The sequence below is a fragment of the Cajanus cajan genome, chromosome 7, assembly GCF_000230855.2.
Source record: "Cajanus cajan strain Asha chromosome 7, NIPB_CcT2T_4, whole genome shotgun sequence".
Taxonomy (NCBI): Eukaryota; Viridiplantae; Streptophyta; class Magnoliopsida; order Fabales; family Fabaceae; genus Cajanus; species Cajanus cajan.
Window position 1 is genome coordinate 1358746 of NC_138523.1, and position 19187 is coordinate 1377932.

Consider the following 19187-nt stretch of genomic DNA (forward strand, 5'->3'; position numbering starts at 1 on the left):
GTGAAATGCTTTAATAGGATGAAGAATTTATAAATAATTTGAAATCTAAACATTTGTAAAATTTCTTAAAATACTAAAATTTCAAATTCTCTTAAAAAAGTAAAAATTTAAAAATTTTCAAATTCTTTTCAAAAAGGTCAACATAAAGAATATTAATTTTTTTCAATTATTTAATATTCAAAAATATTTTTTAAATTTGTAAATATTATCTAATATTAATTTTTAAAACTCAAATATTTAAAAATTGGCTAATATTTATTTTTATAAAATTTAAACTTAAAATTTCAACACACACAAACACACAAATATATAAATCAATTTTATTTATGGTGGAAATCAAATTATCATATGAAAACTAAGAATTTAAAATTTAATAAATTTGAATTAACTTATCTAAATAAAACATTAAAAAAATGATAAAAATTAAAATCAAAATAATTCAAATTTTAAAAATTTTAAATTTCTTGAATTTCTAAAATTTTTCATTCAAACAAACTATTAATAAACTTGTAACTTTATTAATGGTTGTTTAAGTGGTTTTATTTAAATTTTAATAAGAATTAAATTTATTGTACAAATTGATAACTTAAATAAGATTGTGTTAGTGATGTTTTGTGGGTTGAGCTAGTTTTAAGAGAAGGTGGACAAGCTAGTAATGGGTTAAGTTAGTGGGAAAGGTGACACACCCATAACTAGGGATGGCAACAGGGCGGGGCGGGTACGGGTTTTATGATACCCGTCCCCGTCCCCGTGAGCCAAACTCATCCCTGTCCCCGTCCCCATCCCCGTCCCCGTCGGGTATCGGGTATACCCGTACCCGTACCCATCAAATTTTTTATTTTTTATTTTTTTTAAAAATATAATATTTTTAAATTATTTTTTAATTATATTATAATTATAATTAGGTTATTTCTTTTTCTCATATTATAATAAATAATCACACATAAAAAAATATTAAAATTCTTTAATAAAATTAAATTGAAAGTGGGTATTAAATTAAAAATGGGAACGGGGACGGGTACGGGTACGGGTACAGGGCGGGTAAGTACATACCCGTACCCGTACCCGTACCCGTACCCGTACCCATACCCGATTTAATATATCGAGTTTTACCCGTACCCGTACCCGTACCCGGTCAAACCGGGTATTCCCCGTCAAAGTCGGGATGGATTCAGGTATTACCCGCGGGTACGAATATATTTGCCATCCCTACCCATAACCCTTCCCAAAGCCTCACAAGTTAGATTTCTCACCAAAACGCTTTTTTTTTTTTTCTTCAAGGCAATCCTTTCTCTTATAACTTCTAAGAGAACGAGTACTAGTTCTTCCATAAAGGCTATATTCTTTTTCCCTTCTCAAGATCCTTTCTTTTTTAATTCCTTCTTGATGTAAGCTCTTTCAATTCATCATCTTATACCTTTTCTCAAGTTTGTGACTCAATATAGGGATCATTAATATTAAAACCTCATATGTAGGGGCAGAGCCAAAAAAAATTAGCTTGAGGCCGATATATATATATATATATATATATATATATATATATATATATATATATATATATATATATATATTTATACTTATATATGTAGATATTCTAATATCATAAACAATATATTATCATTTATATATTTTTTTTATCTCTTTTCTTTTCTTTTTTTCTAAGTATAAACTAACATGATAGTTTTCATTTATTAACCTACAATATATATATTTTAATAAGTTTTCGGGTCCAAAAAAATATTTTAAAATAATGTTGATACATTTTTAAAAAATGGGAAGAACTATGGCCTCTCTAGGTCTCTCTTTTCCTCTGCCCTTGCTGATATGAGTTAGCTTGGGATTTGGTGTTTATGATTCCATAGAATGGTTGTTGGTGAAGTAAACCCAAACCTCCTTCTCTTTGGCCAAAAAGTATTTCTTCCTTCTCTCCTTTTACCCAAAGAACCTGTTAGGTTAAAAAAGAATATCTCACACTTCCTAGGTTTTAAGTTTAATGATAATAAATATAGATATTTTTCTAAGAAAAAAGTTTTTGAGATCAACCATTAAGACAAATAGTATAAGACGATTGGTTATCTAGATAATAAGTCTACAAACAAAGCATTTCATCTGTAATAAAAATGATTTGTAATTATATCATTTATGATATCTGATAATAGAAACATATATATTTGTCTACATGATTCCTTAATAGATCGAATGGAAAAAAGCTTCTTCGATACTCACAATTCATTAATGGAACAAAAGACATATTTTGCATAAAAAACTATTATATCCCTTAAAGCACGAAAAACTTCAAAAGAAGATACTTTAGACTGGCACACGCATGGTTCCTCTCTTTCGATTCCTAAAAGGTGATAAGTAGCTTCATAAATCAGATAAGAAGTGACAAATTGGTGAAATGCATTTATTGCAAACATTTAATATACTCACAAACACTTCTCTTTACATTGAATGAAGATGAAGACAGATAGACAGAGCAAGTTTGTGAGAGATGCTCAAAGATTTGCAATGATCATCTTCATGAAACACCTATGTAACATCCCAAAATTTATACAATGGTTATTATTATATTTATGAAAATTATTTTTCTATAGTTATTAATTAATAAAAATGGGTCTTTTATGTAGAATATTTTACAGATTTTAATACTTGATTATTATTATGTATTTTAAATATTTATGGGAATTATTAAAGGAATTTTTATAATAATAAAATAATATTTTGGTATTTTGATGGCTCAGAACGGGTCGTTCCCAAAAGTGGAACGGGTCGTTCCAAGTTTTCAAAGAGAGTTGTGTTTGTTGGCCCGGAACGGGCTGTTTCAAAAGTGGAACGGGCCGTTCCAAATTTGTAAAAAAGCCTATTTGGGTTTCTTCAGAACGGGCCGTTCCCAAAGTGAAACGGGCTGTTCCCAAAGTGAAACGGGCCGTTCCAAAGTAAGAAAAATGCCTAAAAAGTTAAGCTGGAAACGGGCCGTTCTGCTTATAGTCAATATGTGTTAAAAGGAACCCCAGAACGGGCCGTTCTGATTTTAGAACGGGTCATTCTGCTTTTTGGAAACGGGCCGTTCTGATTTTAGAACGGGCCGTTCCAGTTGAAAATTTTACATATATTCGAAGGCTCCGGAATGGGCCGTTTCGAATTCAGTACGGGTCGTTCCGGGTACGCCAGGATGCCTATAAATAGGAGGCAAGGGGTGAAAAAAAATTATAACTGAGTGAGAAGTGAAAATCTTAGAGAGAGAGAGAGAGAGAAAGAAAGACAAAGAAAGAGAGGAAAAGAAAGAGGGAATCCAGAGGGAGAGGTTCTGCTCAAATTTTAGCTCCTTCTTATCCAGGTAAGGGGGAGGAGAACCTTATCTCTTTAAGATTTTATATACTATTATGTATATTTATTTCTGTTATTTTTTATGTATATTTTTTTAGTAGGGTGTCCCTAACCTCATTTATTTGCTTAACCTATGATTATTTTTATCCATAATAATTATTAAGGTGTTCATATTTTATATTGTTTAATTATTTTATAATGATTGTCATATTTATTTATATCATTGGTACTCTTAATATATTCTTTTTACGTAAATATATTTATTGTAAATATATATTTATAATCAACTATGATATAGTTGTGATATTTTGGACTCGTCTTGTTGTTATTTCTTCACGTATTTATGAAGATAAATATTGTTCTATGGCCATAGAAGATAAAGTTTGAATTATTTGTAGCTGGAGGTTTGACCTTGAGGATTTAAATGAGTAAGGAATGAAGGTGAAATATCCTATTGTTGGTTGGTATTATGATGATGCTCATTTATCCTGACTAGTCACTACAAGTATAATTCAAATTTTATTGTATCATGAAAATTTAATATATGATCTGTATATATATTTATGTATATATATATATGTGTTTAATATTGATTATAAATAATTCTGTGTATTCTTTTGAATTATTGTATTTATTGGATATTGTTCTTACTCCTCTCTTTTCTTTGTTTTTAAAATTTAATATATTATAACATAGATGGATCTACCGACCATACCAAGTCCTTTTACAGTTGTTATTACTGCTGTCCTACTTGGAAGAAATTGGAATATGAAGGCTATTTGGTGGATCTGTTATAATTTTATTTGCCAACCATATTATTTCAATTGTAATTTTTTTCCACTATTAATGTAAATATTGTAATAGAAGCGGAAGAAAGAAATAATGTGTAAAATAGCATGTTATTCTCAATAATTTAGAACGATATGTCATGTATTAAATTTACAAAATAATTTTTTTTCTTTATCTTTATCCTCATTAAAATAAATATATATATTGTTAATAATTGCAAAAATATTATATAAGAAAATATATAATTATTATTATATAAATTGTGCGTTACATTAAGGCGTTACATTAAGTGGTATCAGAGCAGGTCGATTTAATTGGCCGTGAGTTATGAGTTTACTATGTTTGTTTGGTAGACGAAGTCTATAGTTGCAGTGATTGAATCCAAGGAGGATGTATGTTGAGAATTAGAGTTTTAAATATTCTTGATAAAAGGCTAAAGTGTACGTCTTTGTTATTATTATTTTTTTTATATGATTTGGAAGTTATAAATTGTTCTAACTAGGAGGCGCTGCCACCTTTACTGGAATTAATTTATATTTCCTTTATTACTTTTAAATCTTATTATATGATTTATTAAATTTGATGCTTACATATTGATTTTCTATGGGTTAGGTCGTATGGGGATTTTATTTTAGTTTCTAAGTTCTCTGTGCTAAATATGTAAGTTGTTTGGTTTAGGATTGTAGGAAGAAGCTTAAATAATGGTTTGGAAGTATTTTAAGGTATTTTTGGGACTTTAGACTTTGGTGCACTTTTTTGCTTATCTATGCAGGAAATGTCTTAGCTGCAGTTTTATTGAGCCAGTACAAGTATTATATTGACAGAGTATTATATTGATAGAGTTGGATTTTATGATTTTTATAAAAGTTGTAGTCTTGGATGTTAACTTGTCAAGGGCACCAAAATCAGGTACAATGGAGATCTGAACTTCCGTTATGAATATTTTAGTGAGCAAAGATCTAGCTATTAGCGCCGACTATATCTATTATAATTTTTGAAATTTTTAGTTAAGTATATGATCATTTTAGAATTTCAAGTCTTCATAAGAGTGATAGCTTATCCTGTTAGCTTTCTTTTGGTGATAGGTTTGAGATCATTTAGTGATAGCCTGTGTAATTCTCTATATATCATTTTCTTTGATAGTTGTTAAAGGGATATATATATGTTATCATGATGTTTGTGAGTTATTAAGAAATCGGTTTTATTCTGATATTCTGAGGTGTTGTCTTGTGGATCAAAAGTTTCTTTAAGGTTGTATGATGTTATGTGGTAAAGGTTGTTCATGTACATGCTATACGGAGTAAACGGTAATTGATTCATACATGCTTAAGGATGGTATATATGAAGGTTTAAAGTAGGTATTCTAATATGATTTGATATGCATGTATGTTGATATGTGGATAGATGATCTTAGGAATCGATTAATGAATATTGGTGTGTTTAGTGAGATTAACCTTATGATGTGATATCATCATATTAGAATTAAGGGTGAAAATATATTCAAGATAGCCTTACACCAAGCTATTTAAGTATGAATTTCTATTGTATGAAGTGAATTTTCTAGGTTTTGTAATTTCTAGTGAAGATATAATGTAGATCTATCTATGGTAGAAGTTGTGTTTAAGTGGGAGATACCTAAGTCAATTAGTGAGGTTAAGAGTTTTCTTGCATTAACTTATTAATATAAGAGATTTATTGAGGAAATTTCTAAGATAGCAATACTTTAGTCTGGATTAACCAAGAAGAGAGAGTTTCCTTTATGGAATAGTAAGTGTGAAAGTAGTTTTCAAACTCTTAAGGAAAGATTGACTAGTGTTAAGATTATCGGACTCTAGTAAGTCTTATGTGTTATATAGTGATGCTTCGAAGACGAGTTTGAGTGGATTGTTGATGCAAGAAAGAAAGGTAGTAGCTTATATTTCTAGGTATCTAGGTATGGAAAATTCATGAGAAAAAAATTACCTTACCCATAATCTTGAATTAAAAATTGTAATATTTACACTTAAGATTTTGTAGACATTACTGATATGATTCTAAGTTTGAGATATTTAGTGATCATAAGAATCTTATATATCTGTTTGATCCAAAAGAGTTGAATATGAGACAGAAGAGATAGTTGAAAACTGTTAAGGATTAAGATTTTAATCTTAGTTGTTATTTGGAAAGAGCCAATGTGGTGGTCGATACTTTGAAACCTCTATATATATCTCCCCTTATGGTTAAAGGGATGTATCTTTTAGCTCACATTAGAAATTTAAGTTTGACTTGTGAAATTGATCCTTGTAGTGTGAAACTAGGTATGACTCGAGTAAAGAATGGACTATTGAAGGAAATTAGAGAAACATAATTAGTTGATTCATTTTGATGGCAAAACATGAGACCATAAGACAAGGTAGTAGATATGAGTTTGCCTTGGGTATAGATAAGGTGGTAAGACTTAGAGATTGATTATACGTACCTAGTAAACTTATGCTTAAGTACTTGATCCTTGGAGAGGGTCATAAAAATTAAAGTAATATGGTGACAAATGCCTTAAGTAGAATGATCATTCATCTATCATTTTCGAAAATGTAATGGTTGATTGAGGAGATTAGAAACTTAAGCGTGATGTGTAAGTTCACCTTTAGGAGCATTGAATTGAGTATGTTGAAAGGACTAATAGATTAATGGATGTGATTAGAGGACCTAAGAGTTAAATATTTTTTTTAGTGAGCCAAGTGGAAAAGATTGGTAGAGGTATAGATAATCCTTTACGCTTGGTAGTTGATGGTGTTTTGAAGTTCAAAGATATAATTTATGTGCCTAGTAATCTCGAATTAAGGAAGATGATCTTAGAGGAAGGACATAAAAGTACTTTTAGTATTCATTTAGGAGATATTAAAATGTATCAGAGTGGCGCAGCGGAAGCGTCGCCTAAGGAGAAAAGAGAAGTAGAGGAATTTGTATACTAGTATATAGTATGCCAAAAGTCTAAGGTGGAACACTAGAGTCTTTTAATATTTTTACAGTCTTTAGATGTCCTAATTTGGAAATAAGATTATGTATCTATAACCTTAGTTGTAGTTATATCTGATATGCTTAAGAAATTTGATCTTATTTGGATTATAATGGATAGGTTCGTTAAGTTACTCACCTTGTACTTATTAACACTAGACATTTGTTGGAGAGATTGATAGAGTTGTACATTAACAAGGTAGTGAGGTTACATGAAAATTTGAAAGCAAGATGCGAGGAGCATACCCATTTTTATTTTCAAGAAAATTTCGGGGACGAAATTTCTAAAAGAAGGGGAGAATTGTAACATCTCAAAATTTATATAATGGTTATTATTATATTTATGAAAATTATTTTTCTATAGTTATTAATTAATAAAAATGGGTCTTTTATGTAGAATATTTTACAGATTTTAATACTTGATTATTATGTATTTTAAATATTTATGGAAATTATTAAAAGAATTTTTATAATAATAAAATAATATTTTGGTATTTTGATGGCTCAGAACGGGCCGTTCCAAATTTTCAAAGAGAGTTGTGTTTGTTGGCCCGGAACGGGCTGTTTCAAAAGTGGAACGGGCCGTTCCAAATTTGTAAAAAGGCCTATTTGGGTTTCTCCAGAACGGGCCGTTCCCAAAGTGAAACAGGCCGTTCCAGAGTAAGAAAAATGCCTAAAAAGTTAAGCTGGAAACGACCCGTTCTGCTTATAGTCAATATGTGTTAAAAGGAACCCCAGAACGGGTCGTTCTGATTTTAGAACGGGCCGTTCCAGTTGAAAATTTTACATATATTCGAAGGCTCCGAAACGGGCCGTTCCGGGTACGCCAGGATGCCTATAAATAGGAGGCAGGGGGTGAAAAAAAATTATAACTGAGTGAGAAGTGAAAATCTTAGAGAGAGAGAGAGAGAGAGAGAAAGAAAGAAAGAAAGAGAGGAAAAGAAAGAGGGAATCTAGAGGGAGAGGTTCTGCTCAAGTTTTAGCTCCTGCTTATCTAGGTAAGGGGGAGGAGAACCTTATCTCTTTAAGATTTTATATACTATTATGTATATTTATTTATGTTATTTTTTATGTATATTTTTTTAGTGGGGTGTCCCTAACCTCATTTATTTGCTTAACCTATGATTATTTTTATTCATAATAATTATTAAGGTATTCATATTTTATATTGTTTAATTATTTTATAATGATTGTCATATTTATTTATATCATTGATAATCTTAATATATTCTTTTTACGTAAATATATTTATTGTAAATATATTTATAATCAACTATGATATAGTTGTGATATTTTGGACTCGTCTTGTTGTTATTTCTTCACGTGTTCATGAAGATAAATATTGTTCTATGGCCATAGAAGATAAAGTTTGAATTATTTGTAGCTGGAGGTTTGACCTTGGAGATTTAAATGAGTAAGGAATGAAGGTGAAATATCCTATTGTTGGTTAAAGTGAAATATCCTTTTGTTGGTTGGTATTATGATGATGCTCATTTATCCTAACTAGTCACTACAAGTATAATTCAAAATTTATTGTATCATAAAAATTTAATATATGATCTGTATATATATTTATGTATATATATATATGTTTAATATTGATTATAAATAATTCTGTGTATTCTTTTGAATTATTGTATTTATTGGATATTGTTCTTACTCCTCTCTTTTCTTTGTTTTTAAAATTTAATATATTATAACATAGATGGATCTACCGGCCATACCAGGTCCTTTTACAGTTGTTATTACTGCTGTCCTACTTGGAAGAAATTGGAATATGGAGGCTATTTGATGGATCTGTTATAATTTTATTTGCCAACCATATTATTTCAATTGTAATTTTTTTTCCACTATTAATGTAAATATTGTAATAGAAGTGGAAGAAAGAAATAATGTGTAAAATAGCACGTTATTCTCAATAATTTAGAACGATATGTCATGTATTAAATTTACAAAATAATTTTTTTTCTTTATCTTTATCTTCATTAAAATAAATTTATATATTGTTAATAATATAATTACGAAAATATTATATAAGAAAATATGTAATTATTATTATATAAATTGTGCGTTACAACCTATATAAAAGAGCTCGGAGATTTGACAAAAAGAAAAAAAAAAGATACATTTCATTGTAAAAATATATTATTTCTTTTTGTAAGAAACCTTGTACTTAATTGATTGTATCACATATTGATAGTAAAATGAAATAATATTGTCATTTATTCAGTTTTAACTTTGTGTTATTGCTTTGAGCCTATAAAGACTTATTTGTGAAAGAATACTTGGTTATTTGAAGCTTGGAGAGACTGTGTTAAAAGAATACTCGGCAATTTGAAATCTGGAGAGATTTTGTGTTGAAAAAAAAATACTTGGGTAGTTAATTGAAGAGACAAGTCAAAGAACATTTAAGTTGAGCTAGAAGTGACTTGTGAAAGAATACTTGTATCTTTATGAAAGATAGTGAAACTTGATTGGATAGATCAAGAATTGGACGTAGTTTCAGTAGTTGTGACGAACCAATATAAAAATATTGTATTTTTCTTACTTTACTCTTTGTCTATACTTTTAAGATCTTGCTACTACTTTGCTATCTAAAAAAATATTGAGTTTTTGATTGACACTATTTCAATCTTTTTTTAGTGTCTCTTCTCTATAGTCTAAGATGGTAAGAAGTAAAGGGAACTCATTTAATTGTATGTTTCTGTTGACATTGGTATGAACTAAAATATTATAGTTTTGTTGAGATGTTGAAGTAGAACCATCATGGAGTTTGTAAACCATAAGTTGTACGTGTTGTTTTTAATGAATTTTAATTGTATAAGTTGTATGACAGTGTGTTGTTTTCCAATATTTGGTGGATTGTGATGTTGTAATTGTATCATTTTAGTTGAAAAATGGTTCAAAATGAAAAAAAGCAGGATGCTCTGTCTTTGAATATTTTAAAAATTAGAAGCTTGGAGGAGATATTATAAGTCTTCTTGTACAGATGTTCTATCATTTTTGTTGAGCATGAGTTCTAGTCGCTGTATGAAAATGGGATAAGGAAACAAGGGTGCTCTTTGGTAGATTTCCACTGACCAACATTAGATTTGCTAAGTAAAGAATGTCTTTGCTTAGCAAGGATTTGAATTCATGGAGGTTCATGGAGCAAAGATACCTCTCATTGAGTGAACCTTGACCAGGAAATAATTGAGCTTTCTACCTTAAATTCGCTTAGCGAGTTTCACCTCGCAAAGCCATACTTCTCTGTTATGACCTTTATTTTGAATTCTAAAGTTTATTAAAAAGGTTCATCTTCCTTTGTTGATTAAATAATTGAGATGGTTGACCAAAGATGTTGACGTTAGAATGGAAGTCAACTATTGGGATTTTTTTAAAATGTAATAGGCTACTTGATGGATCTCTTGTTAATGGATTGAATTATGTGGTTTTTGTTGAGATGAAATACTCTATTTTATTTGATGAATTATGTATTGATATGAATTGTTTCTGTTCATACATAATGCATAATTATTGTTGCATATAAGTAAGCACGTAAGTTGTGGTTGCTCGGTTGAGCCTCAACTTAGTGCAAGAAGATTTTGATGCTTACTAACATTGAATAAACTAATAAGGTGGCAATTTCTACATGAGGCTACTCTCATTGCAAACCTACTCGTGGTAACCCACCATCCACAATCTCCTACTTTCAACAAAAGCATAAGTCTTCCAATGGATCAGCCATAGGACTTTCCCAATGGTTGAAGATGAGTACTATGTTAAAGGGTGTGTCTATGTTGATTGCTTAAATCACTAAAAAAAATATTATTTAGTGGGGGTTATTTTACGGGGGTTTTAAAAACCTCCTCAAATTAACATGATTTGCGGCGTTTCATATTAGATGATTGTATGGACCTCCATATTTGAATTTGTTCACCAAAAATAAAACAAAAGTTATGCATGGCTGAAGCATTCTTACAATAAATCACAACTCACATCATATCACAATTTGTTACATACTTGCCAAGTCCTAGACTTGATCTTAAACACAAGTTGCTAAATCTCTTACTCAATCTTATCAAATGGTTAAGGTCTATGCTTAGAATTTTACAAATGGCTAGGCATAACTTAGATTTCTCAAAACACATTATTAATGATACACAACCTTCTCATACAACCACTTCTACCAATCATTACCCCAAGTTTTCTAAAAATAATAAAAATATTTTAAGTTAATTTAATGCGTTTTATGAAATAATGTAGGGTCTTTTAAAATAATGATGTGTTCTTTTAAATATATAAATTTTTTTGTTGAAAATAATCAAAATGTTTTAAGGAAAGGTTTGTGAGAATTATTTTGTTATATATATATATATATATATATATATATTGTTTGGAGAAAATATGATATATATATTGTTTGGAGAAAATATGGGTTAAGTTATATCATTTTAGGTAATCTATTTTATTTTATTTTATTTTATAATTGTTTTATTTAATTAAATGAAGGAAATTGATTTTAAAAAGGGGAAGTTTTGAAAATAGGGAGAGTCACTTTGCACTTCTCGCTTCTTTTTCTCTTTGAACCCAAGAGCTCAAGGAGGAGAACAGGTTGTAGGAGCACATCTCGAAGATTCCATTTATCATCAAACATCTATCACTACTAGAAAAGTGTCATTTTTTTTGCGAATTTTCCTATAAAAAATTATTCGCAGAATTTTTTTGCAAATTTTCTTGTAATAATAATTTCATAAATTTTTTTTATGAATTTATTTCCAAAAAATAATTTATAGATATTTCTTATAAATTTTTTTATGAAAAATAATCTACGATAAATTTTTGTAAATTTTCCTACAATTTTAATGATCATAGAAATTTTTTTCCATGGTAAAAATTTACAAAAAATATTGTAAGAATTTTATTTTGTTTCTTGCATATTTTCTTGTAAAAATAAAAACCAAGTAATGTTTACTAAATGGTAGAAAAATTTTGCAGGTAGTTTTTCTTGCAGATTTTCCTACCAATTTTAATCCACAGGAAAAATAAAAAAAATGTTTAAATTTATAAGTTTAATAATTAAAATATTTTTAATTAAAAAATGTTATTTTACTAAATTATTTATAAATATATCATTATAATTAATTTCAATTAAATTAAATTAAATATATAAAATTTTATAAATATGATAAATTAATGATAATGTGTTTTAATTTAATGTTAATTTATAAAATTTTAAAATTAAAAGTATTTACTTAATAAAATATTATATTACTAACTTATTTATAAATATTTCATAAAAGTTAATTTTAATTTAAGATATTAATAAATTAAATATATAAATTAATGATGATGAGTTTTAAATTAATGATAGTTTTAAAAATAAAATTATTTAATAAAAAAATATTTTTTTAAAAATATTGAATATTTTAAGAGTTAAAATAATTTATAATAATATAATTGTGTTGTTCAATATAATGATTTAATTATTTTTCTAAAGATATGATCTAATTAATATTTTTAAAAAACTTCAAGTCCCACATCAATTGAAAATAAAATAATTAAAGAATATATAAATTAGGGTAACACTTACCTTACAAGTTGATTTGCATGGTTGAATGTTAGGCCTATAATCTACAATATTAGAATTTAAAAGGTTATGTATCACACGTTGGAGGCATGGAAGCAAAATAACAAATGTTTCGGATTAATTCATTGTGAGCATTTGAAAGTTGAAGAATTAGTGATAGAATTTGTAGTAATTTTTTTTTGATTTTTTTCGTTAGAAATTTTCTTGCATAATTTCTTGGAAAAAAATTCGCAGGAAACTTTCCTGCAAATTTTTTTGCAGGAAACTTTTCTACGAATTTTTTTCGCAAGAAAATTTTTTGCGAATTTTAAAATTTGCAACATATTATCTACAAAGGTATTACTTACAGATAAAATTTTGCAGAAAAATTCGTAAGAATAATATTTGTTGTGAATTTTAATACAAAATTCGTATGAAAAGTCGTATATAATAAAAAAAAATTTAGTAGTGGAAATTATAACTAAATGCATCAAAAGGATTGTAAAAATGATAAGTAGTGTTGTCAAAATAAATATGTGCCTCTCTAGTCTCTATAAAGGATATTAGTTTCTAACCTGAATTGTATCAGATGTTCAATTTTGGAAGTGATCAATATTATTATTTATTTCTATTCAGAATATTCTACTAATTATAGTTCAATTGCCAGTGATTAATATTCTACTAATTCTATTTCCACAACAAAAATATTTAGTACTTTTGTCCTTTTATTATACTTTAGACTTAGATGTTTGCTAGTTGTATATTTCATGTGCAATAACTGCTAAGTTTACCACACAAGACACACAAATAATATAGACACTAATGATATTTTAGGGCAAAATAAAAACCTCAACTAATGGTAAAAAACCAGTAGGAAGAATACAAGATGCTGCAATTTAGATAACTAACAATTGCTTTCCAATTTTTCCCTTATGAGCTTTTACACATAAAAGCTCAAAACATTGGGCACAACAATTTGTAGTGACTTTAGTTTGTGCCATTATGCATTTTTTTTTTCAAAAAAATGTTAGTTGGGGAGAAGGAAAGAATAGGAGGCAGTGAGACACAAACCTTCACAAACCATTGTGCAGGAAATGTTGTAACTTGTGTGTGCATGATAACATTCATAAATAGTTACTTCTCTCTCATCACGATCACTTCTATTATCCTAATACATGAAAAGAAGTAGCATAAGCACACAGGTTACTAATTATATGGTTCACGTTTGATACATTATTATAGTAAAGATTCTTAAACAATCAATCAATTAGAAATCATACTAGCAATGATTTTTTAAGAATAATTACAAAATTTAACAATTTTCAATTATATCATAGTCTATGATTGAGTGACCATATAAAATTATTTAAAAATATTCCAATTAGGTTCTTAATTTTATTGCAAATATATGGATGCACATAACATATATCTTTGTCTCACCGTGCCCTCAATCTCCACTTCGTTCCTACCAGAGTCTGAAGACTCCTTTTTCACATTCTTCATCAGATGATTCATTTTCATTTAGCATAGGACAGTTGCCATTGTCTTTGATATGGTTGGATTGGAAACATTTTTTCAAGGGTTTGGTTGATATAATAATATGATTTTTCAGTGATTTGGTGAAGGGAATTCTGTTAAACAATCTATCTTAAAGCTATGTTTACGTAATGATGTTTCTACTTCTATTTTTTCTTTTCTTCTTTTGCAGCTGTCTGCATCTTTTACAGCAATAGATAACTACCTCACCCCATTCACTAGTCAAAATGGAGAGGAGGAAGATGAAAGTAAGTTTGACTTGGCATTAATTTCTAATCATCTGTCGAATTCTAATAGAAGATTAAGTATTGGTATATATTAGCATTTCGTTTTAGAGTTTATTTTGACTATAGTGACCCAAAAAGAAAGTTTTCTTTTTATCAATCTATATTAATGTAAAACAAAGCATGCTTATTTGAGTTTTTTTTTTCTCTCCTATGGAATCAATGTAGGACTCTTACCAACCTTGTCTCAGCTATCAAATGTCTAGAGTCCATATAGAAATATAGTTTTTTTGCATCTCAGTACCCAGTTATAATAAGTCATAACTATAGAAGACCATCTTACAAAAGATCTTTGAGCTAAATTTGCATGATTAGGCATGGCCTTTCCTCTTTGAGATAATACTATTATATATAACAAGCAATTAAATTAAAAAAAAATGAAAAGAGAAACCACATAAATCTCAACTTCATGATGTGAGGCTTCATTTCAGCAACAAATAAAGAGATTCAGTTTCTTTTGCAATATCTAAATTCAGAATCATGTGATTTAAAACTTAAAAGGGAAAAGAAAGGAAAAGTACATATACTTGCCTTATGTGAGCCAAAGAAAAGAGTCACATTATGGCTTTGTTTGGATTTGAAGATGGAAAAGGGGGAGTGGAAAAGGAAAGATTTGAAGAGAAAGTGAGTGGAAAGTGAGGTTGTTTGGATTAAAGGAAAGTGAGTGGAAAGTGTAGAGAAAGTTTGTGAAAGTTTGTGAGTAAATTGATTGATGTGATAGATAAAAATAAATTTTTTAATTGATAATTGTGTAAGATTACTATTTTACCCTTAAGTTAAAAAAGTTTATAATTATTATAATTAAAAAATAAATATATAAATTTTAATTTAAAAAATTATAAAATATTAAAAATAATTTAATTTAAATATTTACTTTAAATTTAATGATAGATAAAAATTAAAAATTTAATAAATAAATATGATTTATATTTTTACCCTTAGATTAAAATGAGTATAATATTATTTATTATAAATAATAATAATTACAATAAAATTATATTAATAAGTGTAAAAAAATAATAAATAATGATAAGAATAAAAATAAATATTAAAAAAATAATAAGAATCATAATAAATAATAATGATGCTAATTATAATAAATAATATTAATATTAATAAAAATAAAAAATATTATTATTTTAATTTTATAAACAGGTATTATTTTTTTTTATATTTTCATATTAATATTTAAATAATAGAATTTTCTTAATATAAAAAAATTGTATAATATAAATAAACAAACTTTAATATATATAAAAGTGAAAAAATAAAAATATTAATATTTAATTTATATATATAAATTATATATTAAATATTAAATATATATATATTAAATATTTAAAAAATATATATAAATTAAATATTAAATATTAAATATATATATATATATATTAAATATTTAATATATATATATATATAATATTAATATTTAATATATATATTATATATTAAATATTAATATTTTATATATATATATACGATTATGTTATATGTTATACATATAACATAATCGATTATGCTGTGTATATATACACAGCATAATCGATTATGCTGTATATATATATAGCATAATCGATTATGTGGTCAAGCATAATCGATTATGCAAGACTACATAATCGATTATGGCCTTGCATAATCGATTATGTAGCCTTGCATAATCGATTATGCTTCCTTTGTATATGCTTCCTCTACTGCATGGCACACTACGCATGCATGCGAAGGGGCATTTTCGAGTTTTTATAAATCTTACGTGGCTTTCTTCTGTTTTCTTCGTTTTTGTGCGAGGACGAGAATCACGCTTCCCCCCCCTTTTCTTCGCCTTTTCGTCGTCGCAAATCACCGGAAACGAACAACAAGTTTCTTCGCCTTTCTTTGCTCGTGAACATAAATCCATAGAAACAAACACTACCTATGAGTTTCTCCCTAAGTGGTAACAATATCAAGTAGCAGATACTACTAGGTACCATAAAGAATGGGTTATGGGCCTGTTTTTTCTTCTAAGTTTTCTACCTAATGCAAAACATCCATATTACGAAGATATTCACTAACTACAAATCCAACATAATTGAAATAGCAAATGATAACTGATCTTCACATATTGCATTAAAAACTATATTTTTAAGTGTTATCTATAATAAATAAAAGTTTAAAATTACAACAATAAATGCATCAAGAAACAGAAAAATTACAATTATCTATCAGTTTTCTCTTTTTATATTCATCTTATTTATTATTTGTTTATCTCTCTCATTTGTTTACTTTACACATCATTATCATGATATTTATTATTTTCTTTTTCTACATTTTCTATTTTCTTCCTATCCCTTTTATCTTTTTACCACCTCACTTTGGATGAATTTTTGGAATAAAACTTAAATTTTCAATAGAATTAATCTTTTTGACACCAACTTTACAGTAGAACTAATTTTAAAAAAGCTAATATAATTATTTTTTCATGATAATTTTTCAAATTATTTATAATTAAGATTAGAGGTAGTATTTTATAAAAAGTTAGAAGATAAATTCGTGATAAGCAACAAAAATATGGAAACACAGTTTTAATCATTGCTTTAATATCAATAAATACTAATTTAATGTAATTAAATTCATTAAATTGATTCAAAATAATATCAATTTAATATTAGTAGGTAAAATTAGTATTTAATTTAAAAGCATTTTTATTCTTTATTTTAATATAATTAAATACTAATGTATTTATTATAGGAGAAAGTGAATTTATTTTAAAAATAATTTAATGATCTTAATCACGATGGATGTGATTTGCCTTCTACTAGATTTTCTTTATTTGTTACATGATTCTTGGCTTAATCCCTTCATGTCTTCTTATAACTCTTTCTTTTTTTTTCAATAACACTCTTAGTCAATCATAAATGATAGATAGACTTTGAGATGCGGACCTAATTAAAATATCTTTATTCTAAAGTCATGTCTGATATGTCAAACTTTTATTTATATATATATATATATATATATATATATATATATATATAAATTATTATATATTTAATGATATGAAAACAAAGGAAAAAAATAACTATTTTTAAAATCAATAATATTTGTAACTATATATATTAAATTCAATATTATTTTGAAACTAATTTAATGAATTTAATCACATTAAATTATAATTCAATGATATTAAACCAATAATTAACACTACAAAAAAATAGGTAATTACCGGTGGTTTTATTTTTGCGATTTCCATAAACTACAAAAAAATGTTACATTTGTGGCAAGGATGGTAATTACTACAAAAATAATTTTTAAAATCGCATTTAGAAAATAAAAAATCGAAAGCTTGCAACTACCCCAAACAAACCTAAATTAGTAAAGTGAATTGATTTTTAAAGTCCAAATCATATTTTATGTAAAAAAAAATTTTGGATTTATTGTAAACTGCACTAGCTTATCAACTAAAACTAATTTTTGCATTAGTATATGATTTAAAACTAATTCTTATTTGGCTTTAAACCGTGTAGCTTGCTTGATTTTCTGGCATTGGTTACAGGAGATTGTTCATAAACCAATTGACTTGTTCACCCAATATAGCTTGCTGGATTTTTTGGATCATCCTTGGAATGCTAAGGATAAATAGATTCTGGTCTCTGCTTTGATGCATGTCATTTGGTTGATTTGGCTTTTGACGTAATCATATACGTTTCAAGAGCCGTGACTTAAATTTTCAAAAATCTTTGTCATTGATTATCTCGGCCGTTGGTATATCTAGCTTGCTTACCACACAAGTTGTATCTCACATTCATGGAGTGATGTTTGTATCATTATAAAAAAAATTTTAGCCAATATTAAATATCCTAAACAATTAGTTATAAAATAAATCGACTGGCATTCTCAAACTTGTGGTTTTGTTAAGTGTGAATGCTAATGGAGGAGCTAGGAGTTTGCTAGGATGAGTTGCTGATCGGGGTATTTTCCGTAATCATAGTGATGCTTTTTTTGGCGGGTTCTTAGTTTTTCCCATCTTGGCGGGTTTTTAGTTTTTCTTGGCATTAAAGATGCTTTATTTGCATAATTAATATCAATTATGATGGCAATTGAATATGTATGATGAGATAATCTTTGGTTAGAAAGTGATTCCAAGCTAGCCTTAGCAACTTTAGTAGATGTCTAGATTATTCCTTGATCCCTATGTTGAAGGTGGAAGAGTTATTTGAGTATTTGTTCACACATGAGATTTTTTTCTTCTCACATCTATAGGAAAAAAAATACTTGTGCAGATAAACTGGTTATGGTCTACAATATAAGGAGGCAGTAGATTATTTAGCAAAATTTAAGTATGAGGATTTAAACAAGGTTTTTAAAAATTACATGAACTAAAAAAATTAATTTTAAATTTGAGAGATTAAAAATAAATTTATCTCAAATTTAAAGGACTAAAAACATATTTAACTTAAAATTATTCATTTTATCTTAAAAGATAATGAATAAAAACTATATTCTAATATAAGAATGAAAACGTCTTTGTAATTATATGTTATTTTCTTTTTTTACATTATTTTTATTTGAATAAATAGAAAAAAAAATATTTGTTTTTAAAGAGTCTTATTCTCTAGAGGTGGATGTTTTATCCTTTACCCTCTAGTTCGTTTAGATTGTTGATTTAACATCTTTTTTTTTTTTTTTTCATTTCCCCCTTTTGTCCTACAATAAATTTTGAGTGATTTTTG

General features: G+C 27.3%; 1 long non-coding RNA gene across 1 annotated transcript; it reads right to left on the reverse strand.

Moving 5' to 3' along the window:
• Positions 1–1699: 1699 nt before the first annotated feature.
• LOC145949728 (uncharacterized) lies at positions 1700–16747 on the reverse strand. Its single transcript, XR_014428156.1, has 3 exons — positions 16232–16747; positions 13733–13829; positions 1700–1945 (listed from the first exon to the last, which is right to left on the reverse strand). It is a non-coding gene; the product is annotated as an uncharacterized LOC145949728 (long non-coding RNA).
• Positions 16748–19187: the final 2440 nt, after the last annotated feature.